Source organism: Photinus pyralis, unplaced genomic scaffold (genome assembly GCF_008802855.1).
Source record: "Photinus pyralis isolate 1611_PpyrPB1 unplaced genomic scaffold, Ppyr1.3 Ppyr1.4_LG3b, whole genome shotgun sequence".
NCBI lineage: Eukaryota > Metazoa > Arthropoda > Insecta > Coleoptera > Lampyridae > Photinus > Photinus pyralis.
In genome coordinates this window covers 6,312,774-6,338,885 of record NW_022170510.1, presented here as the reverse complement: position 1 = coordinate 6,338,885, position 26,112 = coordinate 6,312,774, and the positions used below count along the sequence as shown (strand labels likewise).

General features: G+C 33.9%; 1 protein-coding gene across 5 annotated transcripts in view; it reads left to right on the top strand.

Annotated features, from left to right (window-relative positions):
* The window catches only part of LOC116166521 (flocculation protein FLO11-like), a 53,160-nt gene that overhangs the window by 3,044 nt on the left and 24,004 nt on the right, over nt 1-26,112 (top strand). For 2 of the 5 annotated variants that reach the window (XM_031481491.1, XM_031481492.1), the window contains exon 2: nt 9,827-9,876. The exons of 1 other annotated variant lie outside the window; for it this stretch is intronic. The gene's annotated coding sequence lies outside the window, so the exon portion shown is untranslated. Of the gene's footprint in view, nt 1-9,826; nt 9,877-14,369; nt 14,529-26,112 lie in introns of those variants that run through there. 2 more of the 5 variants (XM_031481493.1, XM_031481494.1) reach the window with 2 other exon arrangements.

Here is a 26,112-nt window from a genome sequence, read left to right as displayed (position 1 = left end):
TTTTCAGCAAGTATGGTATTCTGACTCTAGAATTCTCTAGAAGTTTTTCGTTTGCTATATAAGCAAAATGATATGTATTTAATAGAAGTTCGATTATCGATGCCGAAGTGATAAATAGTGAAATTCGTGCTCGTGGTATAAATTTACACTTTATAAATTTCAGTTCAAGTACAAGTAAGTGAGTAAGTCTCTTTAATAGCAAAGTTTATACATTGACTTTTTTGACATACGTCATAGTCATGTCTATTCTACCAGAAAAGACAGGAAAAACCGAACTGGCACTATAATATACTCGGTTTCGCTTATCATAATTTCTTAAATAACGGTTCCGATTCCAAGTGAGAGACTCATAAATGCCACCGGTTCCGTTTCCGGTATCGGTTCTTTTCGGTTCCGGTTCCAACCCCTGCTTTGGGAGTACATTTCACCCTATCAGACTGGCAGTAACTGATGATCAACTTTTCTGAAGATCCTTAATGTGAATGCGAATAGCCTAATAACTGTTAGAATGTGAAACCTTTTTTCTAAGGGAGCTGCATGAATTTTTTATACCTCAGGGTTTGATTTCACCCTGTCAGACGGGCAGTAAGTGGTTGACAATTTTTCTGGAGATAGTTCGGGTCAATACGAATAGCATAATAAATGTTAGAATGTGAAAGCTTCTTTCTAAGGGTGCTATATGAATTTTTACACTTTGAGGGTATATTTCGCCCTGTGAGATGGGCGGTAAATGATTGACAACTTTTCTGGAGATACTTAGTGTCAATACCGAATGCGAATAGCCCTCGGAATAGCCTAATGCATGTTAGAATGTGAACCTAAAGAGGGATCTATAATGAACTTTAGTTTGGCTGCTGAAAAATGACTGCTATGCGAGGCGCGTGCGCGATTTTGTTTTTTTACGGTAAACGATGCCACTGGTCGTTCACTCGGTTTCGGCATTTTGGCTGCTATCTTCACACGGGTTAAAATACATCATTTTAAAGTCATTAGGGCGTTCAACATCACGTAGCCGCGAATTACTACAGATACGATTTTTTGCAGTGAAATTTTCCGCCAATCCGCCGTGATAAGCATAAATGTATTGCAAAAATTAGAAAATGCCGGACAACTTTACAATTTGTAATCGGTACGTGCAGATTTTATAAACAAATCCATTAAACTAAAATTAATGTCAGAATTGGTTAGCGAATTGGATAAGCTTTAAAATGATGTGTCAATAACTGCAGCACCATCTGTGGTAGAAGAGTTGTATGCCCTACCGAATTTTTGGAACTTCTTGTTTTATTATTATATGATAATTACATGCGAGATTAAATGGTCCGAGCAAACGGATTTGCAGTACAAGAAAGTACCAGAAATACAATGAGCTGTTAGTAGAATACACAAGATGATATTAATTAAAGGAAAGTTTAAACAATTTAGAAACTTTTAATTTCAAAAATGGGATTAAGGCCATTACAAAACAAACTTGTATCCCCCCTCACCATACCTTTAATATTACTCTAAAATTACATCTCACTCAAAATCGTAGAGGAGATCTCAGAGCTGTTAGTTTTTGGTTTAAAACCCAAAAGGTACCTAAAAATCTGCAGCAAAATTATCCCCCCCGAGACAGAAGCTAATCAATCAGCAGTAGCACTATATTTAGACGAATACATAAACAACAAAACAATAGGTATTTACGTCACGTAAAAATCCTACAGAACAAACGCGTTTTTAAGAAAGTGTGGTGAATTCGTTATACTGATAGTCACACTAAATTTTGGAAAAACCGAGGGAAAAACATTGTAACCTATAAGTGAACTTTAAGATATGTACAAATCGATTTACATCATGTAAAAAATTAGAAAATTAAGATAAGGTAATTGGCATAGCTATCAACCATTATACAATTTTACAACCGTGCCTATCAGATGGACGCAAAAAACACAATTAAAATAAAATTTTAAATTACAATTAATGATAAAATTATACTCACTTTATCATTACTATTTTCGTAAATAAGATCTGTCCATGGTACACCAGGTTTCTAAACGCACAATTCAGTCGTAATTTTGAAGCAGGGATGAATTTTTTTCATTAAAATTTGATAACTTTGAAACAGGGAGAGGTTGGATTTTTATATACAATTATGGGGAGGTTTGTGAACCCTACCAGCAAAATCAATTAAGGAAGCAAAAATATGTGAGGTATCACAAAAATTACAACCCTGGCAATTATTTTAGTAAATAATTTTAAAGCAAGGTGGAGTTAGACCTTTATATTCGAGTTAAGCGATGGTTTCTGAATCGATAATTCGTATCTAAACCATCAAATTTGTTTGCCATACATAATTCACGTGCTAAAAGTATAATAATAACGTTGCATTGTAAAGAGGGGTAGGCGTTATATCTAAGTACATCAAAGGAGACTACAATAGTAATAAATTAATAATGCATTAATACAGTGTGTTCAAGAGAAATGTGGTACTTCTAAACTTCATATCATCTTACTTGTTTGAGTTTTTAATTCATCCTTATTTAAGCTGATTACGTGTTTTATCTTAGATAATTAAGACGATTTATGGATATATCATATTAGGTAACGACCGACTACAATCCTTTTAAAATTTGGAAATAAAAACCCATGTAACAAGTGGAAACGTAAAATTCTCGTCGCGACCTACTTACCTATACCTTATTATTATAAACAAAAGTAGCTTGTTCAGAGGTTATTCCTTGAAGGCTACACTACAGTTGAGAAACACTTCTCAAACATTATACACAGTGATTAGCTTAATCAAGTTACTATTAGTGCCTCTGAAATTGGCGTCAAGGTTGAAATAAGTGCAATTGGTATTTTTGGATGTTGTGGAGGAGTATTTCACATGACAGTTGGAAAGGAAGGAAATTTATTGATCGTAAATAGGGAAAACGACATTGGGCTCTTTTCAATGAATAAATTTTGATCCCAAAATTAGTAAAACGCTTGGATGTAGGTTATTGTAACTTCGTGGAATGAATCATTCACTCAAAAGTCTATTTACATACACTTGCAACGGTATAAATAATATTTATTGTAGATTATTCTTGGTATGACCTTATCAGTTTGTTTGTACATACTACACGCTCCATGAATTTTAAATATTTTTAAAAGGTTATCCATATCGGTTTTTTGGCATTCAAGAGGCCTTTATACAACGTCGTTGCATTACATATTCGACCTTTGACGTAAATAATGTACGTGAACTCGCTACGAGATTATTGCACTAGATTATTCATATTCCTTTGAAATGTGGGACCGTTGAAATTTCAATTTTTTCAGCACAATAAAAATGTTGGTACAATGCTCCATGGACAAATGTCAATTACGTAGCTTTCCCTCCCTACGCGCCGACAAAAAGAATCTACATATCTAAAAAGCGAGCTAAAAAGTGAGTGCTAATTTAATGCCGTATTGAAAAATTTGGTGCTCATTAAGAACCGCAGTCTCTAAATCAAAAACAAGTTAACAAAAAGTAATCGGAAACGATTTACAAAAAGCGCTTCTTCACAGTCTTTGTCCGAAAAAATTAGATACTACCCTTAAAGACAGTTGGGTTTGCGTATGCGCAATCTATATTTTTTTAAAGGTGCACATAATAAATAATAATGATCTAAAGGTCCAACAGACGCAATTTACTTTTTTCCTATTAATGCATTTAAGTTAAGCGTTTCCTCAATCAAATTTTGGGTTTCTTTAATCGCAAGCGATCGCTACAGTATTAGAGCCAGTGTTATGTTTAAGTTTTGGCTAATCAAAAATCGGAATGCGACAAACGTATCAAATTTATAAGCACAATAAACGGGAAAAGTGTAAAATTATGAGAAGCGAAAAGATTTTTTACTTTAACTGTCTTTACACCGAAGGCAATCCATCCTTGGTGCAAGGGTTGACACCATAACGAACCAAGTAGCAAAAAAGTAGCCTTAAGAGAAAGATCTGAGAGTGTCATAGCCCTAGGGACAGACGGACGGAGTCATCGACGGGTCAAAATAGTACATTTTTTTCTGGCGTTATCAATTTTCTTTTATGAGAAGCATTCAGTGGCCTAGCATGCCCAAATGGCGCCTAGGACAAGCATCAAAATTGCGCGCCTTCGTAAATTACCTTAATATAAAAACAAGATACGATTTTCAGAAGGAGGAATTTTTTGACACTCAGTCAGCTTACCTTCGAAAGCACGACTTCCGACTCATATTCAATGGCACTGGTTCTTGAACTCATAGACATTGTTTGGCAAAGGTTTGGCATCGTTGTCTCTTGTCGTTCTCGGGCTACACAAGGGACAGACGGACAGACGGACCAAACCATCACATAATGGTATCTGCTTTTTAGGGGAATTTTTTTCTTTCGAAAGATTATTGTCGCAAGTTGCTATTTATCTGTGTAGACAAAAAACTCTATAAGTACTAGAAAATTCGAGAGAAAATTAGTATCCATGTTCTTTATGGAGCCAAATAATTTGGGACGGGCATTACCTAGGTCCATTTGATTTTTAATTTACTGTTTTCTTTGACAAGGAACATGCTTATATGGAACAATTTGTACCTTGCCTTAAAATTATTTAGATTTAGGATGCCGTGATTAGGTACTCAAGTGCGGAAGTCATTAAGGAGCATTTTTTTCAATCAACTGAGCTTGCGAAATGCTCCAAAATCTCGTTCGCGTTCCTTCTGTTTTTTAACTACGTTAGCAGAGGTATAGGAAGTTGGATCGAACGACTTTCCTAAGGTTTTGGGTATGATATTACTGAGGGAGCCGTATAAAATACCAAAATCCGGGTTTGAATGCGTTGTTTTCATGTTAAAAAAATACCAACTTTTGTAGGAATTTTAAACAATTCCTGCTTTTATATGGCTTGCAAGGTTCCTCCTCTGGATAACTTGAACAAGAAGTCAAAGTGCTTACAGGAAAAAGTAATAATTACAAATGCCATATGCAATATACACCCATTGAATATCTGCAAATATCATTTACTCAATCTCACTTTCATTCATGGCAGAAATAGTTCCAATTATAACATACCGTTAACTAAGCCGTTAACTAAAACCAATACTTTCTTTTTATCAAATATGTTTTTATCGGCAGTACGAAATAATTACTAAGTAAAACAGAGCAGTGGACTATAGTAAATAATATCCTTTATGTCTCATACTATAAAATTACGATTTGGCTTCATAGACGGATAGTATTCAATAGTAATCAATCAATATTTAGATACTTAACAAGGTCACTAATTTATAATGTGTGTAGAAATTATTCAGCAATTTAAAGGACTTTAATTAATACGCGTGTAAAAACATATGGTGTACAAATATAATAGTCGACATAATAGTGTAATAATTTTGGAACTTGAAGCCCCAATTTTGAAATTTTTTGTGGAGTAAAATTATGTAATTACAAAGAACTAAAGTCTTTTTTTAGTGAAAAATGCTAGTAACCGACTAGTAACAATTATTTTTGCAACTGTCTAAACTTGTAACAATTTGAGACTCCAAATAAGCAAACTACTTTGAAAGATGCAAATGAGTTTGGATTACGTAGTTTTCTTTTATATTATATGTAGTGAAAGTTTTATGGGTCATCCTCAATATCCGTGTTCTCAAATGATCCTCGATGTAATAAAGACCTTCGGTGAATTACGTCATAATGCTAAATTGGTGGTATTTCTGTTAGAAGACATAACAAGGACCGTTCAACGTATTAAAGACAGGAAGAAAAACCTTGTACCAGAAATCCATATAAACGTATAAAGGAATTACTTTCACCACGTACATACGTAGTCATAACTGTAATACATATTTCTAACCGTAAATTATTTCTGCGTTGGCGGTAAAGTGTCGGTTTCCTTTTTCCTTGAGAGAGTATTGGTCGTTGGTAACTTTTATGTGATACGCCAAAATTAAGGAAAAGTGCAATCGCAAATAATTTTGCTAAAGGGCGATAAAATAGGTATAAAACAGCCCATTGATTTCTTATTGTTAAAAATGAATTATTATCTAACTTAGATTGGTTAAAGAGATTCTCATGTTGCAATAGTCTATTTGTAAAGATTGACATTTAATTAGATAAAGTGCGGTTACCATGAGAGATGACAGTATGTCAACTTTTTACACTGAGGGAGGGAGGGACATGGATCCTTTTAGCCATAGAAATACAAAAGATGTGGCCAAACAGTTCAGAAAACGTATACGTACCTATAGCTGTGCTGTGAGATACATGTCCTAACCAAATACGCATCTCAATCAAAAAGTACCTAAAGATCTATTTTGAATACAAATGGAGTTACTTATGTCATTACCGTTCCAAATTCAGAGAATAATGGCCTTTCTAACAATATTTTACTTTCACCATTTATAACTTTAAGTATTGAAGGAATGAAGGACTAGTTAAGCGTTTGTAAAAAAATATTCTTATACCGGGTGGTGCACGGTAAGTATAGGAACATAGGGATTTAACATGGCAAATTAGTTTTATGCAATATCCCGCCCTCCTGTACATTTTACAGAGAAAACTGTAGAGCTTAAAGTTTTTCAGAGTTAAAAGGTGCATACAAAACTGTTTTACATGTTTTATTAAGCTTTTGGTATACTGGTAAAAATTTAAAAATAGATTTCAACATTTCTGTTATTAGTAGCAATAGCCATGACTTTTGTTGTTTTATGAATTGTTACTAATAACAGAAATGTTGAAATTTATATTTAAATTTGCGGGTATACCAAAAGCTTAATAAAACATGTAAAAAGAGTTTTGTATGCACCTTTTAATTCGGAACAACTTTTAACTCCACAGTTTTTTTTTGTAAAATGTACAGGAAGGCAGGATATTGCATAAAACTAATTTCCCACGTTAAATCCCTATGTTTCTATGTACTTACCGTGCACCACCCAGTATGATCTGAGATTTAAAAAATGTGACTGAAGAAAAAAAATCATATTAACTAAAAGAATCATAATATTTACCAACTGTAACATTTTGTAGTTTATCAGCACCGCAAAAGGGACTACGTAAATCCACTGTACAATTTTATAGATTATTATCGATTATATCAGATAGTTACCACTTAATACAATTAAAAATTAAATTATTTACGCAGTTCATCAATTTATTGTAGTGGCTGAAAAGAAGTTAATAACTGCCATTAGATGCTGGCCTTTTTCTTTTCAATGCTTTAAATGTGTATGTTATCTGTATTCCTCGTGACAGAGTGTAAGTGACTCATGGTCGTTTGCCAAGAAATTATTGTTTATAATTGCAAAGAAAATAAATTGGCGGACGATTTATTTATATTTAATTAAATAACAAAATGTAATTAAACTCAATAAGACCACAAGGTCACGAATCATTTTGTAGAGACCCATTCATAAATATTCTTTAGTGTTCTATTTTCCTACATTTTTTCTGACGGCATCTTAAATAAACACCTATGCAGCGAGACTAATAAATTCATCCTACTTTGTTACAGTACGTACATTATATACTACATCCTTCTAAAATAGGTTTTGTATAAGCATTGACTAATTTAGTCAATGGTATAAGAGTGGGAAGTGTTTGTACTTAATTTAGAGTGCACTCATGTGGATTTTGGGTACCCACAAAGTACCTATAGTTTTTATTAGGAGGTAAAATCAGTAATTTAATATGAAATTATACATTTACAACAAAAATCACCTTTAACTAACTGGAATGTACCCCTTTAGTTTCTTAACATCAGAAGAATTAGCTCCTTTTTAGTAAAAAAAAATCGTTTTACTGGTGAGCTGAGCAACAAATTTTATAACAAAAAAAGTAGGGGAGAAGTACTTCTTGATATAGAGACGGACGAATAGGGCACAGGCAATAACTGGCGGTTTATATTTAGTCTATTAACGAATTATCTCCTAATCTTCACCACAATAATTTATTAAATTATTGTTAATAATTTGCTAATTTACCACATAGGAGAAAATGGATCACAATCAATTTCAATTGGACCCTTTGAGAAGTGAAGAATACTTCGTAATAAAGCAGTTCAAAAGTACTACAGTTATCCTATCGGTGAGATATGCCGGACAATGAAATCTACTAGTGTCTCTCAAAACGATAAGAGCGTCGCGTCGCATCGCTCCGATTAATGAAAGTTGTATATGAAACTATCACTAAAGGTTATCGAATGTTGGTAATCTGTCTGCTAATGACGCAACTAAAAATTCTAACGTAACCTCCAATTGATAGCTTTCAAGGGAAGAACATGTTATAAATATTTTACAAATGTTTACTATTTATTGCGTCTTCAATTTTCAAGCACATGGGCATCATAAAAACAAGAATTTCAAAGTAGACGCGATGCCGTACCATTAAATGAATTATATCTTGTTTACAACGTATGGTTTCATTATGTATTCAAGCATTAAATTGTTTAAAATTATTGTATAACTTTCTACGTCGTTTTACGTCACATGATGTATTTGTGACAGATAATTGTTACAATTGGTATTTTTATAATGACGATGAAGTTTTGGTAATTATTGCCATGGACGTATCCTTGGTTTAGGTGGTTAGTACTTAATGGTGCCAAAAACAATAAACGTAAAATGTTGGAAAAATTACATGCAGGTGACGGGAGTACACAAACTTTTGCGACTGATGACAGTTTACCCCAGGGTGGTGGTTAGTAATAAAAGAACTTAATCTCTCTTGATCTCTTTATGTCTGAAATCTTCAAATGAACAACATAAATCATGATCCGTCTCATCCAGGGCGACCGGTTCCCACAACTCGTCCCTTTTTTAGGTAACCCAGGTTCCTGGTTTTCAGTTGTCAGTTCTGATGGTTCTTGACGCCGCTCCGTGGATTCCCGATGTGTTCCAGAAGGAAATTCTTGGGAAATTAACGAATTATGCGCTCCAGAAAAGTGAAATTTAATTAGTTTTTTGTTATCTGCCTCGCACAATGGGCAAAATGAAAAAAACTGACATCAATTATTAAAGACTGAATATTTTTTAAGTTTTTTGTTATATCAATGTCTAAGTATGTTTCTAGCGCCTCTTTGACAAAAAAAAACGTAACATACTGATCTGCATTACCAAAAATGCGCTTTTAACCATACATATACTTACAACTTGTTTTATTCATATAGAATGTATACATGTGGACTATTAATAGTATTGCTTTATTTATATTTTTTTCTATTTTTAATTAAATATTGAAGCAACCTTTCCATTTTGCCCCACATTGCTCTACGTCACAATATTTGTGGCCGCATTCCTACTCCGAGACTGATTTTTGAGGCGGCGGCGCAGCGACTGAAACCGAGCGTATATCCCATCCAAAGGAAGAGATATCCCAAAGAGGGTACGAAGTTCGCGGCGAGGTCTCCTAGTATGATTCACACTTCAAACAATTGCAACTGTTTTTGTAACTTAAATTTCACAAATTAAAATTTATTGTGATATAAAAATCATGAATGTATTATTTAAATGCAGTTTGCAAAGTTTCATAGTGGAAATATTTATGTCCACGTCTTGGTAATTGCCATAAATTTACATGCAAAATATGTTTTTGCGGCAACTTACTCAATAACATCTAATTATAACCTTTTAAGTATAGGATTGTTACCGTTGATACAGAGTAAAATAATTGTTTTCTTGGGAATAATCGTCCATTTAATTCCATAATTGACTTTAATTGTTGCTAATGAAGTATAACGTAATTTTAATGACAGTTTAATTTTTTAATATTGGACTATATTTAAAACTGAAATTACCTTTATGTTAATTTTCAACTGTTTATGTTTTGAATTAAAGCGAAATCCTTGTTTCAGCCAGTTGGAGGGATTATTATTGGTACCTAATTCAAACGTGAACACAAAACGTAAGTAGATACATTTTTTGTTATCATTAAATTGTACCATCCAATTTTAAAATACTACACATTATATCGCCTTCATTGCTAGATACTTACATACATGGACCAATAATTTGGCAAAATGTATATCAATTTCTTTAGGAAAACAGTACCACATCAATATGCAGTAACTTCAAATTAGAAATTTGGGTGACTTGTGAGGGGTGGGGGGAATATCAGTACCATGGCTTTGTCATAGTAGCATATAGTATCTACATCAAAATTAAAAAAAAATGTTTATAGACTGTTCATGGCACTTGGGAGCGTTTAAGGTAAATAATTTACTGCTAATATATATTGTGCGAATTTGCATATTTCTTCATTCATTCATTCCGAATCTCAGGTAATTTGTTAACGGGTGTGCGTATAAAAATGGTTAATTAAGATTTTTCCGGTAGATAAGTCGTTGCAATATCGCCTTGTAACACTAAAGGAGATATTTTGGCAGATGAAATTAATATTATCTAATTTTTCACAATGTGCCTTAACGTTCACATAATTATTCATAGAAATTAGATATGGAATACTAACTATTCCACCAGGTGTGGAATCTTATTTTAGAATAGACAATAATTGGTGTTTTTTTAATTGTTTCTTGAATATGCTAATGTTCAATGCCTCAGATTGACGTCTTGTACGTAATGTTTATAGTGGAATTGCTTCTAGAACAATATCGAGAAAAATTTTTGCTTGTTTAGTATTTTGTATGTCTAGTAACGTATTTTTGGGGCCACCGTTTCTGAGATTTGATCCAATGTATTTTTAAATGCAACACCCTGTATATCTTAACAAACAATTTACATGTTTTTCCCTGATTACATTGATGTATCACACCCTATATTTTACCCTCGATTATATTATTATATGAACAACAACCGTTTGTTAAAAGGAAAACATGAATGTCTGATCATCAAACTTAGTGCATAGCTCCCAGCAAAATCTGGTAATACTGGCTATCATGTTTTTGTGGTGGAAATAATTTAATCCGTTAAGCAACACTCGACAAACTGCTATGGGCTGCTAATAACATCTAAATAGCTGTTGTTAACTAATTTAGATTAAATGTATAGCAATATGTGTAGTTATTAAAAGATTCGTATGCCGTGCAACGACCAATTAGCACCGAGATTAGCACAAATAGCTTGATGGTAGATAACAAAAGCTAGGTACAATAATAAAAAATGAATTATTGCGCAAAATCTGCATTATTGAACCAAAAAAGTAATTACGATTTTTTGTAACAAAAATTGGCGTTTTGGACTGTTCCATCATAAAAGTATAATGTCCATTTCAAATGATTGCACATATTTTGAGGTTAAAAAATAACTATTGTGACACATGGTTTTTGAGTTCGATCGCCATCTTGAATTTTTTAAAATAGCAACATAGGTATCAGTTAGAAAGCTTAATGTTTTCTCTTTCTTGCTACCTTAATTCTGAATCCTGTTAAATTAGAACAAAATTTTACAACTGGTCCATATTTCACAAAATTAAAATTTACTTCTCATGTAACAATAGTTGTAAGGAAATAAACCATATATAGGTACTGTGATTTTATCAAGGGTACACAAGAGCTTGATTTTTAGTAGGATAATTTTATGTTTACACGAAAGTTTTGTTTTGTTTTTGTTGAAAAAACTAGAGATCAAAAGTGTGATAAAATCGCAACAGCTTTAGCTAAGGATTAGTTAAATGATATTTAGATCACCCTACACAATTTGTGCAACTATTCATTACCACTTATAAGATTTTACCGTAAAATGTATATTTAGTAGAGCATCTACAGTCCACATTGGGCGCTATTAATGTAGAACATTTGATGAGTTTTTCTGCAGTGATGTTTTAATGACTTATCAGGAACTTTAGAGCTATTAATGGTCTTTTCAGAAATTTACTAATGACGCAATGGGAGGAAGTTGCCCCAACCCCCAATATTTTCAAAATTGTTCGTTTATGACTTAATTGTCAAAAAGATTTATAAAGAAATCTAGAACTTTATGGGCTCTATTTGAAAATGCAAAATTTTATAAATGAGGAGGCTAACTTCACATGCACTTACACGCTCTGAAATGACCATATAGTCCAGTAAAAGTAGACATTGACCCAGAAATTTGAAAAAACAAGCTGAAAGTTGGCATACTTGGTGAGGATGGTGCTAGAACTAAATCCTGAAAAGTCCCAAAAGATCCCGGTTGGGGAACGGACGCCATCTTGAAAAAACTACCCCTAAATTTGATTTTCCGATTTTTGACCATAACAAATGAACGGATGGTCCAAATTTCGTCGTCAAGGTTGTTTTGATGTTTCTTTTGAGTGAAATTAATTATTTCGTACAATACGATGCCCTTGCAAATGTGACCTTTTTAAAAAAATCACCCCCATCATGGGTTTCTCTCTTTTCCGGCTATTGTTGTTAAATAAAGCTTCGGATAATTAGTATTGATGTTTCTAATCGTTCTTCTTGACGTTCTCTACCTGAATGTCAAAATTTCTGTTAAAAAAAAACCTTCAAAGTTCAGAACAAGATTGAGAGTACTAACTAAATGAACACTATTTTATTAATTATATTTTTCATTATTATTTGCAGTCAGGTTAAGTTGCACGTAAAAAATATTTAAATGCATTTTACAATTAATGTAAATAAGCGGAATCCTTTCAACTATTCGCACATAACTAAAAAAAACGGCGTGAAAATAACCAATCCATACCCAGGTTTTCAACTGGAGACATTCTGAGACCGAACGACAACACAATGACGTAAATCTATACTATCAGTAAAAATCAGACACCGATCTACTCTTACAAAAGTAACCGTTACACCTGAACGCATGGTATCGAAACGTGATATAAATTTGGGTGTTTCGTTACTAAGAAACCGTAGCTTCCAGATTTATTTATTTCTTTTAGGAATTGGAAACAGCCGATGAGGAAACCAGTTTTCGCATTACATAAATCAACACTTTCTAAGATAACCGTTCCTTTTGCTAGGTTACACAAGATAATCGTTGCAAGGAAGATATAAAATCCAGTATATCGCAGGCTAAAAAAGCATTGGAATAAAAGTGGGCCCTGTTAAGATCCGAGATAAATATAGGAATTAGGAAAAGATTGCTAAAAACGTACAAATGGAGTGTAGGTCATAACAGGTGCGAAACCTGGACGATAGGCAGACAAAAGTAGGATAGAATTAGGATTGGCTGGATAGATAGGGAAATGTTGAAAACCGTACAGAGAAGACGAGATACAACAACAATAGCGAACGGGCTAAGACACGGAGGAATAGCACTTCTAGCTATAGAAGGTAGGGCAGAGGGCAAGAGAGGGGTAGGACCACAGAGACTCAAACACATAGACCAAATAGTTAGGGACGTAGGCAAGGGTAGTTATGTAGAACTGAAAAGATTAGCGCAGGATAGGAAAAGGTGGAGGACTTCGTCCAACCAATCCTAGGATTGCGCAAACAAAACAACAACAAATGCCGAAAACGTGAAAAATCCAGGTTGGGGGTGATTTTCATAAAAAGTTCGAATTTCCAAGGGCTTCTTTATGTGTGGAATTATGTTTTTACTCCAAATACACATTAAAACAAACATTTTGACACCTTAGCAACGAGAATCAGACCATTGGTTCATTGGTTTTGCTAAAAACTCGAGAAATCGAGTTTAGGGGTAGTTTTTTCAACATGGCGTCCCCAACCGGGATCTTTTGGGACTTTTCGGAAATTGGTTCTGGCACTATCCTCAACATGTCCGCCAATTTTCAGCTTGTTTTTTTCAAATTTCCGGGTTTGCCCCTTATTTTGTCTAATTTGACTGGACTAATACAAGTATTCGCTCAAAAATCGTTGAAAACTTTAGCTCGAATTTTTTTATTCCTTATTTGTGAGCTCGCATATTTATTTCACAAATCAAATCAAATTTTATACTGATTTCGCACCCATCTTCAGATTTTGAACTCTAATAAGTCTTGTCTAAGAGACACCTTTGTATTTTACATCAACATCGGATTGCGTTGTTAAACCTATTTTACCTACTTAACCCTGTTGACTTTTGTACCGTTTGTTTCTTTTTGTCGTAGCGTCTTCTGAGTATAGCAGCTTTGTATTGTTCCAAAAGTACGAGCCGAAGCACTTCAATACCAGAAAGAATTTGAATGGGTAACTTCGACTTATTTATTTGTATCTGCATGTGTTGTAATTGGATTTAAATTGTGTTGAATACGTAATAAATCCCATTATTATAAAAATGAGTTCAACAGAATTCTTAAGAACGCGTAATTGAATCTAGCGTGAATCATTAGTGACGAAGATTGCGATTTGTGTACCGCTTCTTCTAGAAGGAGTTTAGAAATAAAAAAAGACCACAGTCAGAACTACTTTTACAACTACTTCACCTTTGCCGCAGCCTTTAGAATACCTGTTGCAGTAGAATTATGTAGTTCTAAGAGCGTTCTTGAAATGCGCCAGTGTATTATTTCACGTGGTGATCATTAGTTGCCGTGTTAAATGTATATTTTAAGACAAGGTCCTTTGCACATTCAATATATCAATTAGTGCTTATGGTGCCGGCCGTTTGCATTGAACATGAATAATTTAAAGTGAACGTTGTGGGTGTAAATCGGTGAGTCATACACGTCGTGTGTACATACAAAGATACATTAGTCATTCCAAAAAGTCAAAATCCTGCAGTAGTCATTAACCAAAAACTCTTAGTTCCGGTTGGGCCATTATTAAAAACGAAATTTGAATTTCTAATTGCGTGTTTGCTCGCTTATCCACGTTTATGAGTAGAGAGTGTTAGAATAATTTTATTAAACACACACCTTTAATAAATAACTCCTGATGTTTGTATTGAATGGGCAATGTCCTTTATGTTAGCGGAAGCAGTACTTTCCCTTAGGCTACTATATTAAATACTGGGTCATTTTTTGAGTAGATGCGCTTACTTTCAATTGAAACATGGAGCCCAGATTAGGTAATGTGAATCTATACGGTTGTAACTAATTTCTTTTATCGCGTTTTGTTAATAGCCAATTGACTACTTTCCTAACAGTAACTAGTGCGTAAGATGTTAGTTGTCTAATTTTTTAATTTCTTGCTAATTGATCGTGTCGATGAATATTATGTAAGATGAACTACTAAGAAACTGTTGTGCCCGTATAGTGTGGTTCATAGTAAGGCAACGATGTAAGTAAATAAACCACTACACCGATTTACAGTAATTAAGTAAAATTTATTTAACTTCCGCAATCTTACATTTTAGGATGATTTTTCTGACGGTTAGTCCTTTTGTTACCTATTGATGATTCACAGAGATTAGTAGTCAGTTCTTGGTTTCACAGAAAAGGGATGAGGGATGACAGATTCTTTAGGAAAGTTGAAACTATTGTATACAGTTTGTACAACCAAATACCAATACTGGTCAAGGCAGAATTTACCATTTCACCATAAGAACCGTTTAATGTGCTTTTTAAGAAGGAATTTTAAAGGTTCTTTGGAAAATAGGCAAAGGTATAAGTTCAGGTTGTTCCAAATTTCTTGTTTTCGATGTTTTTCGGGGATATTTTGAGAAAGAGATAGAGTGATGCGGTTTACACTTCTCGTAGCTACTTTTCAAAGCTGCCTAGATTAACGATGTCAGTTTTGACGTATGACTGGCGCGAACATGGAAACAGTGCAAAAGTGCAAAAATGCAATAAACAGTTTTTGCTATATAACTTAATTATTTGTGGGAATATCAAAAAAAGTAAACAGAATAAAAGTTATATAAAAATGAGGGGGTATTTTTATATTTTCCATAGCCTGCTTAGTTTTTAAGATACAGCACCAAAGTTTGTTTTAAATGGAATGTATATTTTTTGCATCAATAAATCCCTTATTCTTTATACTTAGAAAAATACATAGTTATCAGTATGTTTGATAAGAAAAAATTGAAATAAATAGAAAAAGCCGTTATGCAGTCATGAAAATGTGGATTAAATACAAGTAGGCCGTGGAATATATAGTTCATATTTCAGGAAATGCTCTCAATAACATTATTTGAATAGACTCTGATCATTTACCTTATTCAGTTCAGATTGTATAAATTTAATAGTTAGTCTCTGTAATCAATATAAATCAATCTAAAGTTCGTAAGCCATAGGTAGAGGCATTATCATTGATAAAGGTTTCAGTCACATTTGAGAATGAGCAAATTCTATTAAAATACTATTGTTTTGAGCATTTCCTGAAATATTAACTATACAGTGAATTTTTTTAAAATGCGAACATAGGAGTTTGTATGCAATGTAATTTCCCTATGTTCGATTTAAAAAAAAACACATCAATCTATTGAGTAGTTCAAATGAGTAGTAGATACAATTGTCAGCTGTCACATTTTTAAAAATACCGCCGTCCAATTTAATTACGAAATCGGTTAGGTTATTGCTTAGAATGTCAAGGAGGGCACTTCGAACATTTATTGTAATTGTTTGCGTTATTTATTGTCTTATTTTCTTCATTTATGTATTGAATAAATGAAATTAGTAGAATACCAGGTGCACATGACCTACAAATAATTGAAGGTTGATTCACAATGAATTGTGATGTCAGCGCGTGTCATGTGAAGTCAAGTTGTCGTAAGTTTAAGAAGAATTTATCCTAAAGTTGCTATGGCCTCACATGGCTTAATTAAAAAAATCTTACCGAGTGCTCTTCATCGTAAAGACTATGAATTGCTTTTCATAGTCACACAAATTGCGCGTTTTGGGAATGTGAACCGCGCACATCTCATAGATTGATGTGTTTTTTTAAAAATCGAACATAGGGAAATTATATTGTATGCAAACTCCTATGTTCGCATTTAAAAAAAACTCACTGTATATTCCACCGCCTACTTGTATTTAATCCACATTGTCAAGACTGGATAACGGTTTTCTCTATTTATCTCAATTTCTTATCAAACATACTGATAACTATGCATTTTTCTTATGGTTTAGATCCGTCATCTCACTCCGCACCGGTAAGCAGATCCATGATGCCTATTTTATTATATATATCGCCAGGGTAAAGACCATGGTCGAGTTTGAGTCTGGCGATGGTATGTACCCGAGGAGAATTACTTTGTTTGGTTATTTTGTTGTTTAAAATATCCTCCCTTTCAAGTCATAACTTGGCCAACCTATCTGCTTCTTCATTTCGCGGAATATCACTCTTCACCCATCGAAGGTAAAGTACCACATTTATGGATTTGGCTCTAATAAGGTTTCGTAATACGATCATAAAATAGGCGGTTTAAGTTAGCTTAGTATAGAGAGAGGGGATTAGCTTCTGTACGAAATTAATCATTCTGGTTTTGGTAGTCAACCAGAGTCTCGTTTTGGCATTCGAAGAGTTAAGACGAGAGATTAGCGTTTGGTCAGTATTGCGTTTCGTATAGCGGCCTCTTAGAGCCTTTCAATCAGCGTTCGGAATAACCGAACTTAGAAGAAAAAGTTAATCAGCGACCTTTTTGTGTCATGTTGGTACCCAGTAGTCGTCTGGAAAATTAGATTTTGCCCTAGTGGAAAAGTTGCGTTTGAAAATTCAAGTTCCATCTTGGATGTATCTAGAAAAAGCGTATTATTAATTTACGTGCGTACATCGCGCTCGATAATTCGTCTCAAAAAATTGATTGGAATTCTTCGAAAGAAGCACGATCATCTGTTTGTTTTCCTTCAAACGAGGGTTTCTTGGAGGTTCGCTCTTCATCTTTTCGTGTGTCTGTGGACGAGGCGGAGGATTCTGAATGGACGCTTCTTCTCATTTACCTGTATACATGCAATTGATTTCTGATTTTCGAGAAGTATCTGTCTGTAGAAGTTGAGTCATATGTTGGAAGAAACCATTTTGACCTTTGAGTTGCTGTTGGTAGCTCACTTACATTAAGGCGGGAGGTTGTGATCCGCCTTCTAATGCGATATATTCTCGTTGTGAGGGATTAAAATTTAAAACGCACACACAATTGGAATTTTATCTCCCTAAGAAGTGTTAATGATCTTCGTTTTGACCACAGCTCATAGCTTTATTTAAAAAATCAAAATTGTGACCTTCAACCTTTCACAAAGTGAATTGACTTGCATACACGTTTTATGTATTGGTCGATAGTAAAGGGTCATACATACATTTTGATTATAAAGTACTCTTGGTGTCCGATTAGGGTGTTAAATATAGCAACATTAATTAATTCAGTATCTAGTTTTTACACTAGTTGAATAGGTGGCTAAAAACCCACAGTGTGAGACCAGAGTACCATTTCCATTTACCCATGATACCGCCTTGCTCAGGTAAGTCGTGTTTAGGTGACCCTGGTATTTTTTCTGCATCAGTTTTCACTATTTGCTATATGAGGTGACGCTGATGTTCCGTAAAATACGAATCGACACCTTCAACCGTATCGGTTATAAGGGAAAAATAAGTTAAATACGTGGTGACTCGCGACCGACGAAAGCTCATTTTCCCCGCACAGAATCAGTAATAACTCGGAAAAGAAGTGACTAATCCAAAAAATCTTTTGTCGTTCTGATGCTGTGCTACACCGTATAAGAGAGAAACCACACCGAAAAAGCTTAAACTGGAGGACTAGTAGTGGTACAGACGGACAGGGGGAAAAAGTACGTACAATAGCGTTCATTTTCCTTTTGGAAAATGCGCTAAAATGCTATGCCTGTCCCGCACTCCGTCTTAGACCCATTGTATTAAATGACTGTTTTTTCCTGTAATGTATTCGGAATCATGGATTATATTGTTGAAAACCGGTAGATCTGTATAGTTAGGAAATATGACGTATGGCTTCAGCAAAATTTTGTCATATTGACAGCTATACATAGGATATATCGAGCTAGACGGAATGTCTTTAAAATGATGGGTATCCACGAATGCCTCCCCAAGAGGAGGGGAGTTCTTTCTTATCCATTAGGTGTTAGTTAAGCTTTCTATACTTATATTTGATGTTTTATTCTCCAAACTATGTATTGAATGATCGATATTTCACTATTTGTATTTTTGCCAGGTACCTTTTTCATAGATTTAAAGGGGGTTCTTGTGCTTCTGTCAGAATTGCATGACACGGAGACGATTTTATTAATTCTGAACAGATTCTAATCGCACTTTTTTAAATGTATTTTTTCTATTTCGGTGTCACAATGATGATTTTGTACAACTGTTTTCGGCCGAAAACAGTTGTACAAAGACAGTGATTATAGTCGTTTTTTTTTGGTAACTCATCTCTTAAGTTGGCAGTTACTAGTTAGTACAAGTAGGTACTTCGTTGGGTACTTCCATGTTTGAACATCAAAATGCAGTCTTACTACGCTGCCAACCTAAAACTTAACGGCACAAAAAGTGTTTCCCAACATAAAACATGTTAGTTCTAATGTTCCCTATAGTTTCTGATAATGATTTTTTTAATTAAATTAAAGCACCGAAATAGAAAAAATAGTATGAAAAATGCGTGTTACAATGCTTTATTGTAATACTCCTATCTTGCGGACACTCGTGGCTACGCTTCGCGTCGCCACTCGTGCCACAAGATAGTCGTATTACAATAAGTCGCATTGTAACACTTGTCTTTCAATATACTATTTATGTGCTGGTCCACAGCTAGTTTCAGCATATCCATAGATCTATAACCAGATATTTAAAATTGCCATCCAAGGGAATCGAGATATTTTAATCTTATATAACTCCGCCAGATGACATCCCGGCTGCTCGTATTAAAGACGTACAGACAGGATAAATCCGCGATTGGCATAATTTGAATATTTGCGTCCATATATCATGGAAATTCGCGTATAAATACTACAGTGTGTCAGATCCGGGTGGATTGCATGGGTAAGGCCCACTTCCTTATTATTAAAGAAGAGATTGGTATAAATGGGCAATGTTTTTGGCAGTTTAGATGCTTATTTAGAAATCAAATTGTCGAATTGGTTGACCTCCGGGTTCGACGTAAATTCAAAAAAACCGAAAATTGGTCATTTGTTTTAATGTCCTTATATCTCGAAAAGTATAAATAGGCATAAAAAATTTATATAAAAGTACTGTCTTTGATACGGCTTTCATTTAGAATTGATTTAAAAAAAGTTAAATAGGGGCGCCATATTGGATTTTAGATTAGTTGATAGATTTTTTAAATTTCTTTTTCACGAAGCTATCATAGCATATAAAGATTGAAAATAATGATACCAGTTATATCAACGGTTTTTTATATTTTAATCAAAGTAGGCTCTGATGAATTAAAAAAAAAACTAAAACAAAATCTATTCTAAAGCAACAAAACAATACAAATAATTACATCAGATTTGAAAAATATCAGGTTGCGCACTCATGGGAGGGGGTTGGGCTTTGACAACTCCTCCAAAAGTAGGCACTACAAAAATTTTGACTTTATACGTCACTTATTGACTATTCCTATTATCCTAATTACATTATCCTACAAACTGGTGGTATAACTACAAACTATCTCCTCGAATAAATATGTCATGCAATTATCGAGTAAAATCGCATTTCTCATCAAGATCATTCAAAAATGACCATCATCTAAGTCGTCTAAGCTCATCCACTAAAATGTGTGTTTGAAATAACCAAAAAAATGGCCGTGTTTTGTCTTTAATCAGTTTCATTAAATCTATTATGTGTACACAGTTATCCGGATTAACCCCGAACAAACACAGTTTTTTAACTATGTACACGGCGTGTTTTTTGGGAGCTTTAGTTATAAAGTTTCTGGGAAGTAAAATAGGTAGGTTTGTTTGAAAAATTTGTACTTAAGGAGTTACTCCTGAAGGCCGAATCGAGTGTAAAATGATTTTTCAAAAATGCCGCACTTCCGGAAGACACCGGAAGTAGTAGTAAAACTTCGTATTTTAATCAACCCTATTTTTTATTGCATGTTTTGATTCTTATGTGAAAGTTTCAGTTCTTTGATACCCATATTAATCTGCCCATTTAAGGTTTTTAAGTTATTTTGACTTTACAGAAAAAAATGGCGGATGCAGATGGTACTTGATAATTGATTACTTAAAACGGTTGTACTCATGGCAACCTATTTTTTATCATGAATAGAGAATGAACTAGGGCTTTCTTTAGTGCACTTAAAACAAAGTTAATATGCATACAACCGCACCTATGGAGATTCCAATTGTAAGAATACTTCAATAGTCTAATAAACTCTCGTTTTTTAATGGAATGACCAATTGTTCTTAAATATGCATGAAAGATTCTGAATCGAATTGGCATATTTTGGACTATACATGTTCCTATAGCTTTTAACAGTTTCCTGATTATTGCCCATTCCTATTGAATTGATCTCGGAATTGATCCATTCTTTTTTCGCATTTTCTTTTTAGTAGTAGGCCCATGATTTTTAAACAATGCTGAATTTTAAACAAATCAAGGAATGGATTCTTTAATACCATTGATTCTAGTTCTAAAGTCTAAATAATTTCATTAATAATAACTCATTTATTAGGATATAGGACGGTAAAATTTTTTGAAAATCTAAACAGAGTCGTTTCAACTGAATTTCTTAAACAAGTCTGGAAATTAAAGAGAGGTAAGTATATCTGTCTAGCAAACAATTCCATACCAAAAATGTTCAACGAAGTTTTTATATTTTGCTTGGAATTTAATATGGTTAATCTGCATTTGCATTCAATTCATTTCCTTAAATATTCTCTTTTGTAGAGCTTTGTATCATTGTGCTTCAAAACGGTTTTGTGTGCCATTAGGGGTACAAAATTTTCCAAAATTCATACAATTTTCGTTCCATTTTTGAGTGAATGTACGGAAAGCAACGCGCCGCGATCCTCCCATTTCAACCATAAATAACAATTAATCCAAAATAAGTGAAACCACTGCGAGTCATTTTCCGATTTTTTGAAAAACTTATGTTAACCTATACAGTGGTGATGGATTAGTGTCACTAGATTTGTTTAAAAAATTCAATTGTTATAGAATCATGGCCGACTAACTAAAAAAGAAAATCCGAAAAAAATAGTGTCAATTCAATAAAATGGGAATAAGTCCAGGAACTATTAAAGATAGCTATAGGAAACATGTATGTCCAAAATATGCCAATTCGATTCTCTATCTCATGCAATATTAAGAACATGGTCCATTCCATTTAAAAATAACGAGTTTAATAGAAGTTTCTTAAATTTTGATCTCCATGGGGCGGTTGTAATGCAACTAACTTTGTTTTAAAGTGCCTAAAAGGAAAGCCCCTATTCATTCTCTATTCACTGATAAAAATATGGTTGCCATGACTACAACCGTTTTCAAGTAATCAATTATCAAGGTACCTATCTGATCCGCGCATTTTTTCTTAAAGTCAAAATAACACTAAAAAACCATAAAATGGCAGATATCGACATATGGGATCAAAAGAACCTGAAATTTCACATAGAATCAAAATGCAATAAAAATTAGGGTGCTCATTAAAAATAACGAAGTTCTATCTACTTCCGGTTTTTCCGGAAGTGCGGGCCATTTTGAAAAATTTTGTACTAGGAGTTACTCTGAAGGCCGAATCGATGTAAAGATATTTTCCAAAATGGCCCGCACTCTCCGGACACACCGGAAGTAGATAGTAAATTCGTTTTTTTAAATGGCAACCCCTTTTTTTAATTGCAATTTTTGGATTCTATGTGAAAATTTTCAGTCCTTTTGATACCCATATGTCGATATCTGCCATTATGGTTTTTGAAGTTATTTTGACTTTAAAGAAAAAAATGGCAATATCGACATATGGGTCAACAGAACTGAAAATTTCACATAGAATCCAAAATGCAAATAAAAAATAGGGTTGCCGATTTCAACTAACGACAGTTAACTCATCTACTTCCGGAAACACCGGCAGTAGATAGTAACTTCGTTATTTAAATGGCAACCCTATTTTTTTTATTGCATTTTTTGGTTCCTTGTTGATAAATTTCAGTTCTTTGATACCCATATGTCGATATCTGCATTTTTTCTTCTAAAGTGCAAAATAACTTAAAAACCATAAATGGCAGCTATCGACTAGTGCGGTATCAAAGACTGAAATTTCACATAGGATTCCAAAAAATGCAATAAAAATAGGGCGTTGCGCTAGTTTAAAATAACGAAGTTACTAATCTATCTTCCGGTGGTTTCCACGGAAGTGCTGGCCATTTTGAAAAATATTTTACATCCGATCGGCCTTCAGAGTAACGTCCTAAGTACAAATTTTCAAAACCTACCTATTTAACTTCCCAGAACTTTAAAACTAAAGCTCCCGAAAAAAAACCCGTTATACGTGTAAGTATCGTGCAATCACTTTTGCAACCTAGTGTTTATTGTTTGAAGTGTACGCGTTTCCACTGGTTTATTCTTCGTTGGTAACTAAATTGTAGCAATGCTTTCGAATTCAACCCATCTACAATTGGAAAGGTCCTTCTGAGATTCGTCCTACCATTGGAAGACTAACTGTCGAGCAAACGACTGTGACTTTGTTCAATGTGTCTGCATTTCTTTGGGATTTTTCCACGTCTTCAAATAGAATGGACCGTCGACAACTTTGTTTTTCTCTTACACTATTGCATTTTAGTGAATAAACGCCAAGCCATTGATTATAGCGTCGAAGTGAGATTAACGTTATAATCCAATGACGCCACAACCTGGCAAAACTTTTCCCTGAACATAAATACTGTCGTGCGCTTTACCTTATGCGAAGAATACTAAATTGGTCTGCACCTTGCAACCGTTGTAAATCCGTAGCTAATTACCTACCTTTTTCGGGTAATAGTCGCATAATATTCTGATTTTCTTGGTAGCGGTGACCATAAACATTTGTGATTAAATTAATGCAATGAGTTGAATTTATGTATAACATTGTTATTGTTTATTAAAATCTTACTAATGGAGCGCATTAAGAGTTAAGTGTCTAACGATGTGACGATTGTCGGGTGATTTCTAAAGTTATTTATCTTGTCTTCCCATTGAATAATTATTGATTAATGTGTATTCAACCGACACGGTATCTAATTATTTTTATGTAAATATATGGTTAAATGAGCTTGTTTGTGCCTCATTTATACGGCATTTTTTGTCACATTCACACGGATATTGTTAGTCTTTCCTTGCTTAATGTTGCTTGATAGGTTTAGTGCATTTCCATGAAATATGACACTAACGAACAAGTCGCTCGTCTCATGCAGTTTTGAGATTTTGCATTGGAAGAACGACCTACAAACTTAACTGTCGTGAAGTTTAGCATGGGCATTTCTATCCATACATTGTAGTCAAATTCTAACTGTGAAGTTAGCTCATCATATTTTTTAGTTTTTTAGATAAATTTAGTTCGTCTTCCTGAATTTATAAATTTTATTTTAAACGTCTCTAAATTTTTTATCTGAATCTAACACAACCTTTTTGAAATATAAAGATAGATATAGATCTTTTTTCCAAAAGGGTGCGTCCGAGCAAAAAAACATTAAGAGATTATAATATATAATAGTTAGGGACATCCATTTTTCTGTAGATTTAACACCAAATGTAATGATAACGTGTTTTGATAGTCATTCGTCCATAGGGAGTATAATGAACCTTGATGTGTGGAAATGCAACTTTGAAGTTTTTTCCACATGTCGTCAATGCTAAGGTTTAGGGGATGAAGTATATGCGATTGTATGAATTACAACTGCCTGGATTCTCTCCCACTAGAACACTCTAGTATTAGATTCATATGCCTTGGCTCCCTGGGAATGATATGCCGATTGAAATGGTTTCCGTTACTACGATTTAACATATTGTCTTTCATTCGTGACGACAAACAATTAGAAGAGGTGTAAAGTTCTCTCATTTTTCACTTTTGCAGACATTATGGATATCTGTCTCAATAATGGCAATTGGTATTTTTCCATAAATGGAGCATTATGTAGAAAACCTTTGGCAACATAACTCATGCTTCCATGGCAATTCAGTGTATTGAATGAATCGCTAGAAATATCGCAACAGAGTCTGATACCGGTGTTAATAAAGTTACATAAGCGGATTAATGAACGAAATTAACATAAATAGAATGCTGCGCCCTCCTATCGACATTTGAAATATATTGAAAATTACGGTTGCGCCCATGAAATACGTAACATACGATAAATCGTGACAATACGAATGGCAATAACAAACAGAGATGGTGTGCTTTCAAGTCACGTTATACAAAAGAATGCATGTTTGCTATAGTTGGTGGTTTATACAATCATTTCTTTTAAAAAAGGTCTTTTGTTCGAAGGCATCATCCTTGAGAAAATGCATGCAATTGTAGATTGCCACTGTTTGTGCGTTCACATGAAGCTTTACATTTCCCATTTATATCCAGCGAAGAATTTGTACACAAAATACACGCTTCTAGAACAAGGTGCACGTCGTTGTGTCAGATTTTTAAATTTTCCGTAGTGAATGCACCACCTGGAATTTTGAACATCCAAATTTTTAAGGACACAATTTCTTTGCATGAACATTTGCGGTGACCATCTGCGAATGATCCGTCACTGTTGACTGATCTGCATTACAGTTTATTTGAAATTGGAAGGGTTGTGATCTCAAAGAAACTTGTTCTACCACTGAATAAAGAATGTAAAATGTGAGCTCCTCATTTTCTTTGCTATTTTGTTCCCAATTATCAACATTTGGTTCTATTTCGTCCAGACAGTTCAATAGTCAGTGTTAACAACACATCTTAAACTGTGTAATATGCAAAACACCTATTTTCGCTTTCATTTCTCAAAGGTAGCAGGTCGGCTTCTTATCAACAATTGGTTTAATGTTAGTAATAATTAGGTTATCATGAATAGTACAAGTGCAAGTGTTTGATTAATTGGGAATTTAACTTGTACTTCTTAATGTTTAAATAATCGTGCGAAAATCGGATCTAAAACATAGACGTAATTGTTTAGAATGTAATTTGGAATGCCCATTGGGAATCTGATTGCATGTTTAAGAACTTTCAAAAGTGTGTTAAAACCGACTACAGCTTTAAATATAGCCTGCCGGATAGATTTCATAAATTGTATTGTGCCCTATTTTGTGGATTTGTTTCTAGTGGCATTACAGTTTATAATCGCTGGTCAAGTACGAGGGGAGTTTTTTAATGTTATCTACATACTGCACAAAAGAATTAGTTTAGATGGACTAACATTTCCTTTTTAAAAATTAAGACCATTTAGTAC